The following is a 12,582-nucleotide window of genomic DNA, read 5'->3' as shown; positions in this document are numbered from 1 at the left end:
GATTACAGACAAAGAGATTTGTATCTATCACACGGTCAAGAGAAATAAAACAATCAGAATGTGTTTCCCATTCAGAGTTACCAGTACTTCTTGGTCGTCAGGACCGACTCAACTTATTCCTGACATACTTAATTCTTTACCCACATTTTCCCAAACTGTAGAAAATTATGATGATCTAGTGTTTGCTCTACATACTGTTACTTTCTAGCTTCTTGTACACAAGAACAGATTTACTTGCATTGTAAACTTACTTTAATTCAATCTGCATTATAAAGATGATATAATGTGGCTCTGGTGCATACCCAACTATTAAGTAATCTATATATGTTGCCCATAATAGGGCAATAGTTTGTTATCAACGCATCGAATCTTAGCCTAGCAAATTTTTAATACAACACATGACCTATATAACCTTTTATTCAAATTTTATCCAACGCAGGCGACACTGACCTTAGCTTAATGGTTACAACACAAATGTCTGCAGTATGCTTCGGAAATCGTTTGCCTATAACATCACTTTATTTTTTGAATCCTCGGTTCAAATATAATACACTGAGATTAGTTCCAACCCCCATATGGGCTTTATGCGCCATTACTTGAAAGAACCTTATACACATGTACATTCAATTCCAATTACTTTTATTTCAGGACACTACAATTACATATATTTATTTTAAGATTTGAAATAGAAAAATAAATACGCAAATATACACTGTGATAAGACATGAAGTAATGTTTCATAATACGTACTGAATAGAACATATATGGTAAGTGACTTTTCGTATCATGTAATATCAGACGAGGTTGATATTGTTAAGAAAAGTGTAATGGTTATAAAAAACAACAAATTACATATTTGTATACACGTCTCCATAAGCAACGACTTCAGGATTGTCAATGCCATATTTTGCGACCATGTCAGAATTGTAAGCAAGATGGTGTTTCACACTACCATCGTTTGGTCCCCAATTTGCATCAGGGGTGGTTATAGTTCGTAGACGTTCGAACACGTTCCCTTTGGCCGTAAATAATTTGTACAGGAATACCAGGGGTATCGGAATCAGTACACATGCGGTGAGGGAAAATCCTATTACCTGGGCAAACCGTGGATACGGAACACCTTTGGTTATTTCCGGGGGCTTGAATTGAATCATTCGGTAGAGAAAGAGTGCCTGAAAAACGCACAAATAAAATAACCACACAATTTGACACATTTAATACTGTGGCTTGAGAGAGTTTAAAAAATTAAGTATTCATGATACTTTACAATGGGTCTGATGCTGACAGATCAATAAGCACTGAAATACAAAAATGTGTCGTATAAATTAATTGTTTATACCCCAATCATGAAAGGAGCACACACGGACCAACAATAAGCCCAGAAGTACATCGGTCGTGGCGCATGTCCAAGCATGTATTCGCAATCCTTCAGAAACCGTTTGACTCCTTAAATATAGCAATGGATATATAGGATAATAATTGAAACAATCTTTACAATATATTACTATAACGTTACAGCAAATGCTCACACTAAGCATACCTTGTTTAAATGATCGATTATTAAAGGCGTTTTGTCGTATACCGGTGAGTAATTAAGATATTAAACATCCAATCATTATCGTTAGTAACTTGTACGGGTTGTTAAGATCATAACTATCAAACATAAACGCAACAATAGACAATAATTTATAGTACACATTTATAGACTTACCGTACACCCACATAATTGCGATGCTCTCACACAAAGCTATGAAAAGTACCGAAAAATCCGTACCGAAGAAATCCATCAACATTACCACATAGTCCCCACCCTGTAAAAGCAAAAAATCATCGGAACAAAATATTTGAGGCATATAACGGAAGTCAGTTGATCTACTCATAGATTTGTCTATCTTGTCGATTGATTGTGCAGTACATATATATGTCAGTTGGGTGAATGGCATAAATCTGTATTAACAATATAAATAATCTTACAAAAACTGGCGATGCAACTTTTAGTATAATGACACTTTTGGAGCAGAGGAAGGGATAACAAAGGCACGTATTGATTTCCATTTTTAGTGTATTTTTAGTTAGTTTAAAATTTATATTGCTTTTTGTGCATGTCGATTTACAAAAAAATATGTTTAAACTAGTGTAATTGTGTTATGATCAAAATGTGAATGCAATATACTCGTTTAATTGAAAATAAATAAATTTTGTCACAGAAATTGTATTTTTAAGAAAATCTTTTGAACTTGTTTTTATGTATATTCTTTAATGACAAGCACATTGCTTTGTTTGTAACATCCAATCTTACCGGCGTGATGCAAGGAAGAGCAATTATGTACAATGCGACACCAAAACCGATGCACATGTGCGTCTTGTACTTCCGTAGTCTCGGAAATTCGTCCTGGATACACACAAGAGTGGTTTCCAAGAAACCAAACTGAAACGGAAACATTTTACAGCTATTTTAGTTACATTAAGGAACAGTCATTTCGTTTTATTGGAAACAGAGGAGTGTTTTGTCATGAACGGTTGGTCAAATCCGTGACCACTGGGGGCTTACGAGATCAAAGCGTAGTCCGTTGTCTACGACGTCGGGTATATGTTTTACTACGAAACATTGTGTCAACACACATGACATCGAAGTACAGATTGATGAAAAAAATGAGTTTTAAACAGGTAAGGTTATTCTTTTCTAATAACAAAACTCTGAATTTAAACACAATAACATTTCATAGGTCTGTTACATCAAATTATGTTCCAACATGTGTCTGGTTTATGCGGTTAAACATGAAATATACCGCTGATTTATCGACCCAACGTCAAGTTTTAATTTAACAAAAGCAATTAATGTTTACAACTGTGTTTAATGACACAATTTTACAATTCCCATATTGATCTATGTATCGTTAAGCCACTGGTGTATTTAGAAATGTGTAGTGTGACCCAGTTATAAGAAATAAAGGATAAATAGTATTATTAGGCATGACCATGTGTCTGACAGTATACGTATATACGTATGAAACTTCGTTGAGTAACCTATACATTATATTTGTAGTTCGTTGCGCAACCTATACGTACTCTGTGCAAAACCTATACATAAAACGACTTGTAATTTCCTTTGAAGCACAGCATTAGAATGATTAAAATATATGTTCGTAACCTGTTTGTACTTTAAAATGTTTAATGTACAGTGTATCAAAGTAACATGTAGTTTCATTTAAGTTTAGTTACTGTAATTGGCTATGTTAACAGAATAACCACCTGATGCAATACTTCAAATCAAAATATTTTGATTTTAGCCCAAAATAATGTAAAGGTTGCAACTACTCGCTTATGTTATTAATTTGTTATTAAAAATAAGAACTTACCATTACTGAATGTTCCGTTCACTAATCCACAAATACCAAAAAAGATGATACTCGCCTGATTAAGTAGTGTATTGACACAATGTTTCGTGTAAAACATATACCCGACGTCGTAGACAAACGGACTACGCTGTGACCTCGTCAATCCCCATTTGTTATATGAGATTTCGATGATGAGGAAAAGCAAATTGACTAACAGTTTATATTCGTCAATGCAATATCTACTTTTTTACATTGTGTTTTATTAAAAAACGTTATCATTTATTCTACTGCCACTCTTACTCAAACTTCTGCTACTACTGCTACTTCTACTGCTACTGCATTCTCACTAATGCAACTACTTCTACTTTGGCTGCTTCTGCTACTACTGCTACTGATTAAACTGCTTCTATTATACTGCTGATGCTACAGTTGATAATGCTGCTACTGCTACAATTACAACGGTTGCTACAACTACAACTACTGCTACTGCTACTACTATAAGTACTGCTACTTCTTTTGCTAATGCTTCTTCTAATAATACTGCGACTGCAAATGCTACTGTTAAAACTACTAATCGTTCTACTACCCCTCCTAATTTTACTTCTTAAACTGCTTCTACTTGTACTACTTCTGCTACAACAACAACGATAACCACAACTTTTATTAATAATATTACTACTACTACTACGATTTATACTACGACGACTACTACTACTACGACGACGACGACGACTACGACGGCGACGGCGACCAGAACAACAACAACAACGACTACAACAACAACGACGACGACTACTACTACGACGACTACGACGACGACTACTACGACGACAACTACTTCGACGACGACTACTACTACTACTACTTCTACTACTACTACGGCGACGACTACGACGACAAATACTACTTCGACTACGACGGCTTAGACGACGACGACGACGAGGACGGAGACTACGAGGACGACCACTACTACTACGACTACGACCACTTCGGCTACGACGACGACTACCACGACTACGGCAACTACGAGGCCGGCTACGACGGCTACTACTACGACGACGACGACGGCAACGACAACGACTACGGCGACGACGGCGGCGGCGACGACGACGACGACGACTACGACGACGACTACGACGACGACGACCACGACGACGGCGACGACGACGACGACGGCGACGACGACGACGACGACGACGAGGACGACGACGACGACGACGACGAGGACGACGACGGCGACGACGACGACGACGACGACGACGACGACGACGACGACGACGACGACGACGACGACGACGACGACGACGACTACGACAACGACGACGACGACGACGACGACGACGACGGCGACGACGACGACGACGACGACGACGAGACGACGACGACGACGACGACGACGACGACGACGACGACGACTACGACGACGACGACGACGACGACGACGACGACGACGACGACGACGACGACGACGACTACGACGACGACGACGACGACGACGACGACGACTACGACTACGACGACGACGACTACGACTACGACGACGACGACGACGACGACTACTACTACTACTACGACGACTACTACTACTACTACGACTAATTATACTAATACTACTACTACTTACTAATTACTTACCTACTACTTAATATTACTACTACTACTACTACTACTCTACTACTAATACTACTACTACTACTTCTACTCACTAACTACTACTACTACTACTTACTACTACTCACTACTATACTACTACTACTACTACTACTACTACTACTACTACTACTACTACTACTACTACTACTACTACTAATACTACTACTTCTTATTCTACTACTTCAATTACTTATACTTCAACTACTGCTTATAATACTACTAATAAATATTAATGCTATAACTTGTATAGTTTGTGCAACGTTCTGTGCAGTTTTATAATTCATGACGGCAATATATCAAATAAAGTATTTTTCAGCAAAGTGGTTAACAGAATAAAAGGCATAATTAAAAATTAAATTTTGAAGGAGTGATGAAATAATGCTATTCTCGAAAAAGCTAGTAATTATAATCACATCGATGGTCAAGGTGGGCACAAACTATAGCTTTGCTTGGTATTTAAGGACTTTAGAGGACATATTGATACAAACGAAACAAACACATGTTGCTGAACGCGTTGTTCAAGCCACTGACTATAAAGTACCTTGCTCGCTGATACCAATAGGCGTCAGTATTAATGAATAGTTAAACTGTTAAGTAATACATATTTACTATAATAATATTAATAAGTTGAATTCATATTGGCTTTGTTATTGAGCTGAATACAACCGTATTGGCCTGAGACCGCAGGCCGAAGGTCAATACAGCTGTCGGAAGCTCAATAACAAAGCCAATCTGAATTCAACTAATAAATGACAATTTAATTAATTAACTTTATAATATTATTCAGCAAGTGAAGCTTGAATTTAACTTTCGACTTACATGTTTTACATGCTGATATGTGTTATATTATTGATTCATCCGCGTTGTCGTAAAGACAATCAATTGAAATTGTCAAATGCCGAATTTATTCCGCGTGCGAAACTGTCAACTGCATGGATACCTGAGCGTTATTTTGTGGAATTTTGAAACAATTAAAGATACGTTTTATGAGCGCGGCGTTTTTATCAATTGAAGTCAAAGCAAAACCGAAGACAGACAATAATACTAATTGATAACTGTGAAAATTGCTGCAGCCAATAAAGGTATGAAACAACAAATTGTTGTCGCGAGCCTTTCGGTAAACTGCAATATTATATTTTTAAAGATTTAAACTATATATATTAAATATATAAATAAAATTAACACTGTCGTTATAGTTGATTCAATTTGACACACCTGACTATCCACACCGAGTGTGAACAGCATAAAGAAGAACAATATGGACCACAACTGATTGGGCGGTAACTTGGAGAGAGCCTCGGGGTATGCCACGAAGGCGAGACCATATCCTCCCTTGGCCACGTCCTTCACATCTACTCCAACCTGCTTGGCCATGCCACCAAGATTAGCAAAGATAACAAAGCCAGCAATGATACTGGTGAAAAGATCCATTGAGCTTATGAGCAAAGCATCACTGAAAAAAGAACGACTTTAACGTTTAGTTTCTTGGACCAGAAATAATGCACAACACATCTGCTTACCATAGTAGCCGATATAGCAGTGAACAAGTCCATGTTTATTATGCTTTTAGTTGATTTATGTTGTTACGCGCGTGGTTTTTGTTTAGTACCTACTGCTGTTGTGTAGCCATTTTAGGCAGCGGATTCGTTTGCTTAAATAATATAATATGAGCTATGATAAAGTATTATTCCTGCTGAAAATGTTATTTACACTTGGTTCACTACGTACATAGATAAATTATTGAAATCATGTGATTTTAATGAGAGTGAGTATCTATAGACATTAACCCATATACGTTGTTCTTGAATTTGTTGTAGCTGCCGAACATTAGGATACCTCCGAATGCTACAGATAGCGAGAAGAACATCTGACCCGATGCAGCCGCCCACACCTGATCAGATAACATAATATATTTAACATTTGAAACAGAATTGCACACATCAAATTCGTTCAGATATTTCGCACTATCCGCGATTCGGAAAGCTTTAGGATGCATTGTATTGTACCATAAGTTCACGATGATATACACATGAATCATGAAATGATGCACACTAGTATGCATACACACTCACGTCTAAAGAGGCTAGTTTGCTCCACTTGGGAACGATGAAGTATTTAATGCAACGATGATATTTAATGCCGTCGATGGCCCCGTCAAGCAGACATCCTCTGATCAAAAGGATGATCAGAATCACGTTCGGGAATGTGGCAGTGAAGTACACAACCTAAGGAATGTAAAAAATATATATACGACCATATGATCAAGCGTTTTTGAACGTGGCATTCATGTAGAAAGCTTGTTTTAATTCTGCATTTGATGAACATTTGAGCATCGCTCCGTGAAAAGAGGGTTAAATTCATGTGCGAAAGTGTCGACCCAGATTAGCCTGTGCAGTCCGTACAGGCTTATCAGGGACGACACTTTCCTCCTAAACTGGATTTACACTGTGAAGAACCTTTCTTAAAACAAAAAAATGCTTTAAAAGCGGAAAGAATCGTCTCTGATAAGCCTGTGCGGACTGCACATGCTAATCTGGGACGACATTTTACGCACGCGCATTAAGCCCCCTTTTCACCGAGCGTGGCTCATTGCAATGCGACTCGCTCCGAAAAGAAAGTGAATTGCACGATCGGAGAGAACAATGAGGCACACGTTAATTAGGCCGTACTTAATTCACTAAAGCTTTCAAAAGGTGTGCGTGCTTTACTGTACCTGAATGTATAGCTTAAACGGGCATAATGTTATTATGTTTTAATTAATATATACCCCTAGATGACATGAAGTATACACGAGAAATGTAGCACACCAATTAGACCTAATGTCAAACTGGTTTTATTCTCGTTTGTTTTAATTTATTTGATACACATTTGTGGCATTGTTTCCTCGCTCGTAATGGTTGTTACTCTTTTATCTAATATTAGCTTTATTTTTATCTGATAACATGTACACATGTTCATAAACCGTCCTTTTATGTGCGGTTACCATGTTCACACTCCATTGACAAAAACACTCTGTGTAACGCGCATTCATTAAACTTTAATTTGAAATAAATACGCATGTTTTTTTTTTTCAAATCAATACATATTTAACAATTTATGTTATGGTCAATGACGACGCCAGTTCGTAACTTCGTGTATTATCATAAATGGCACACACATGCAAATTTGGCCTAGCAAATTCTAAGCATTCTATAAGATGCGATTTATTAAATTTTAAAAAAGTGAACAGAAAAAACTTGCAGTTAACATGATTGTTTTAGGTAAACTACGCTTGTGGCCATACGTGAAGAATGACTTTTGTTTAACGGTGTAGAGTTTTGTTGGTATTGATTTTTACTTCTTTAAGTATTCACTTCTTTTAAAACATTCGAACTTTATAATATTTCTGGTTATTTTAAAATTGCACATATAAAATGACAATGATAATTGATGAAGTAATTTGTGACCATTCTTAGTAGAGTTAAAAAACCCAAAAGAACCAAAAAAATACACGAACATAATACATATCAGCATGTGATTACATTGTATTTAACATTGATCGGTTGATATTTTAGTACTGGGGATCTCATAAACAAAAACTAAATTGACTTGACAATTTCAAGCCCATTTAAGATAGTTTATACATCACATATATAGTCCATATATAAAACACGTTCTTATACTTAACAACAACGGGCATAGAGTAAAATATGTTGACTGTACAACCGAAACTGTGCATACCAAAACTAGATTTAATGCTTTTGTGTCTTATATACGGCTTGACATGCAGTTTGATGTTAAGTAAATTGTTTTTCAGACGGCTTTCAACGAAACATTCGGACCACTTTACAAAGAATTATGAATGTTGTTCCTGATTACCTTTCCAGAGGACTTGATACCTTTAATTAGGCACACAACTACAATAATCTAGGCAAGGAGGAGACAAAGGGCCAGTTGCCAGATTGGGGCTCCCATGTCTGATGGATACATATTCGGGCATTTTGAAGTACTGTCTTGCTGGAAAAAGTCAGTAGTTCGTATAATAATTTGTGAAAGTTACACTGTTATGTATAAAGGAAAGCAAGTTAAAATATGGTTCAATGTTGGTGCTTGTGTACTTATTAATATTTATTTATTAATATTTATTTGATTTAAGGATAAATATGAAAGACATATTGAATAATAATACGGTTCTTTAAAGTGTTTGGCGGTGTGTTCGCACAATAAGACTGGTCGCTAAGCCAGTTTTCGAATCAGTATGCTTTTTATCTACCAAAAATTATCTTACCTTTAGCAGCAACTGTATTTAAGACTTAAGACTTTATTTATGACTGACAAATATGCTTAATTCATGCTTCATTCATTACCATGAATAGTGTTTTTCAAGCATATAACTATTTCGTATTGCTTATGTTTTTTTTCGACCATGCTATATATTACATGCAATATGTTTTTAAGTTTGTTTTGAAAACACACACGAATACGTGTTTACGAATCTATCACATATTATTTTAACATTGCAGATTTGCTTCATTTCCTTATTAGTACAGCCATCCACACAGCAACATGGGTGCAGATGTACTGACTAGAAATATAATTCAGCGACTGCCGTGTTGGTTGTGTTGGTGCAATTGACTGAAAGACCCTCATTAAAAGTGTAGTTTGTTAAAATACGCAGACATTTAACACCTTGATCAAGGGTTGCATTTCTGGTACATGTTTCAAGTTTACGGGTACTCTTTTCGACGCAACCATAGTCAAGCCATTCCTGGAAGAGATATATAAGCGCTGTTCAAAATGATCCTGCAAAAATAAGGCGGTATAGCTGGTACGCCCAATAAAAGAGCAATAACACGGAATGATAGTTATTGTGGCAGCAGAGTGATAACTTGTATGATAATGAATTGTGTAAAAACTGCATACATTATTATATTGATACTTTTCACATATTTCTAATACACTTACATCTTTGCATGTTGTCCATGGTAAAACCTTTTGCATTGAGGCAAATAAGTAATATAGTACATATGCTATGATCACGTGGTAGTAGATTGAAGCGACCAGTGATATAAGGCCCATGGAGATACCAATACCTGCAACAGCATAAGTATGAGTTTTAGTAAACATGAACAAATTTGCATCTAGTATGAACAATTTTATCCTGCTTCTGTTGCAAACATTGACCAAATAAAGCAGGGTCGAATACATTTTCCTATATCCGGTCAACAGGAAGTAGTGTATTCCTATGCACGCTGTGACGATTAACATGTTCTAATTTTGACCTTTGAAATTTATTGGGACAAATCATGAATGTTATCGTTGTATTATATATCATCCTTTTTTCTTCATTAAAATATATTACCGAAGCAGCTTTCCGTATTCATAAATTTTAATATTTTCATTAACTTGATTACGCAATTTATGACGTATCTAGTGTGACGTCATTTCTCAGACGAAACATACTATCTAGTTTCTCTCAGGATTTTAGGGACAACACTGTTGACGTGGTGTTTTAAAAGTATTTTTTTTACATATTTTTAAAGCATCGAACGAATCATAAAACGTATTTCGGATTGTGTGTTTGTCATTCATAATTGTTAACTTCGATAGGATAAAAATAATTCGCTACGGAAGGATAACGATTTCGTAAATCGGATTTTGGGCCAGAGTGGTTAGCATTCGATACAAACGCTATCAAAAAATAGTGAGGTTTAAAATACATTTCGATAATAGGGATGAAAAAAAATGAAAAATGGATTTCGAAAAAGGGATGGAAGAACAGATAATTGATGTGTATATCGTTGTAAGTTTATTGTTATAAGCAATGAATTAAATGTTGTCATTAAGGCAAATACAATTTAGTTTTTGTTTTGCTGCTGTATTTTGTTTCATTAATTACCAAGAAAAATATCACATTCTCGATTCGTTTTTTATTTCTTCTCATATTTTAATAGGGAAGTATTAAAAGGAACAGTTTAAAGTGGAACTATTTTTTACGTGACACAATCGGTAGTTGTTCGGTCGTCTGGAATGTTGTGTACATGTAGAAGGCTCGACAAGAATAATTATATTGTTATGTAAATTTATCATTTGTCTTTGATAAAATGTGTAAAGGGCATGAAGCAGGATAAATAGAATACATGGTTGGTGCCGAGATGGATACAGCTTATCTGGTTCAGCCCAAATCAGAAAAAAGGGCTCGCTAAAGCTCGCCCTATTTTCTTTTTCTAAGCCTGACCGGATAAACTTTCTCCATCTCGGCACCAAGCATGTATTCTCTATATATTGGCCAGTATTAAGATAAAATTCAATGTTGATAAACAGACCTGCTACGTCAATGCATTACTTGTGTGTATCGCCTGTTTGTAATTCATGTTGATAAACATACCATCCATGTCAATGCATTACTTGTGTGTATCGACTGTTTATAATGAATGTTCAACAGCATGTTATATTGGTAAAATATATTATTGAAACAAATGTCATAATGTAAATTATTATGCAAACTTATTTAAATATCGTATTGAGAGTTATTTATCGTTTTCATGAATGAATATTAATATACCCATATAAATATATAATATAAAATGTTTATTTCACGAAGTCTTAACAATGCTTGGAGAAAAAACAATGTCAGGATCACGATGAATGAGAATAACTCATTATATTTCGGTACTTATAAACGAAACAACAACATAATAAACATCGTTGATTAACGAAATTAAGGTATATGGATAGTGCGAGAATTACCTTTCGCACTGGGGTTCATTGCCCATATACCTGTGGGACCTCTTCCAGAGTACTGGCTAATTATAAGTTCCATCATGAACATAGGCTTGCCTATCAGAATCTGCAGGATTATGTAGGCAATGACAAAGGCAGCTAGAATAAACGATAATACAAATATATGAGCATCGCTCTGTGAAGATGGGGTTAATGTATGTGCGTACAATGTCATCCCAGATAAGACTGTGCATTCGGCACAGGGTAATCATGGACTAAACTTACCGTTTTTATGATATCGTTTTTGTTTAAAGAAAGTCTCTTCTTTGCAAAAATCGAGTTTAGGCGGAAAGTGTGGGACGAAACTTTCCGCGCATGCATTAAACCTCAATTTTTCGCAGAGCTCGGTTCATTCATTTAAATATACTAGTTTCGAGAACAGCAATATTCGATGTTTTTTAGATCGTTGATAATAAACATATTATAAATTGCAGAGATTAATTAAGCATTTGTATCATTATGTATACATATATTGTCATTCGTAAGTCCAAAGGCAATATTTTAATTATTTTAACGGAGTGTTACTCTATTGAATGTAAGGCTAATGAGACAGTTTGTTGACTATTCAAACTATTGATACTTGCGTAATAAAAATCATTCGTATACCTAGTCTTCGTTTTCAAACGTTTAACCATTCCGCATTAAATAACCAGTTGCACGTTAACAATAAGTATGTAAGTGATGTTTATATTTACTTAAACTGAATGAATGCAGTAAAGTAACAGTCAGCATACGATGTCAACGATGAAGTTAGTATTATGGCAGGGACAACCAACTAATTGTTTGTAATAATTATTCAATTCTGCTCCAGCAGCTGGAGTTTCACTTC

General features: G+C 35.9%; 1 pseudogene; it reads right to left on the bottom strand.

Annotated features, from left to right (window-relative positions):
• Positions 1–755: 755 nt before the first annotated feature.
• On the bottom strand, positions 756–8,961 carry LOC127881837 (sodium- and chloride-dependent neutral and basic amino acid transporter B(0+)-like; annotated as a pseudogene).
• Positions 8,962–12,582: the final 3,621 nt, after the last annotated feature.

This window comes from Dreissena polymorpha, chromosome 5 (assembly GCF_020536995.1).
Source record: "Dreissena polymorpha isolate Duluth1 chromosome 5, UMN_Dpol_1.0, whole genome shotgun sequence".
In the NCBI taxonomy this organism is placed as follows: Eukaryota; Metazoa; Mollusca; class Bivalvia; order Myida; family Dreissenidae; genus Dreissena; species Dreissena polymorpha.
This window is presented reverse-complemented; position numbering and strand designations above follow the sequence as displayed.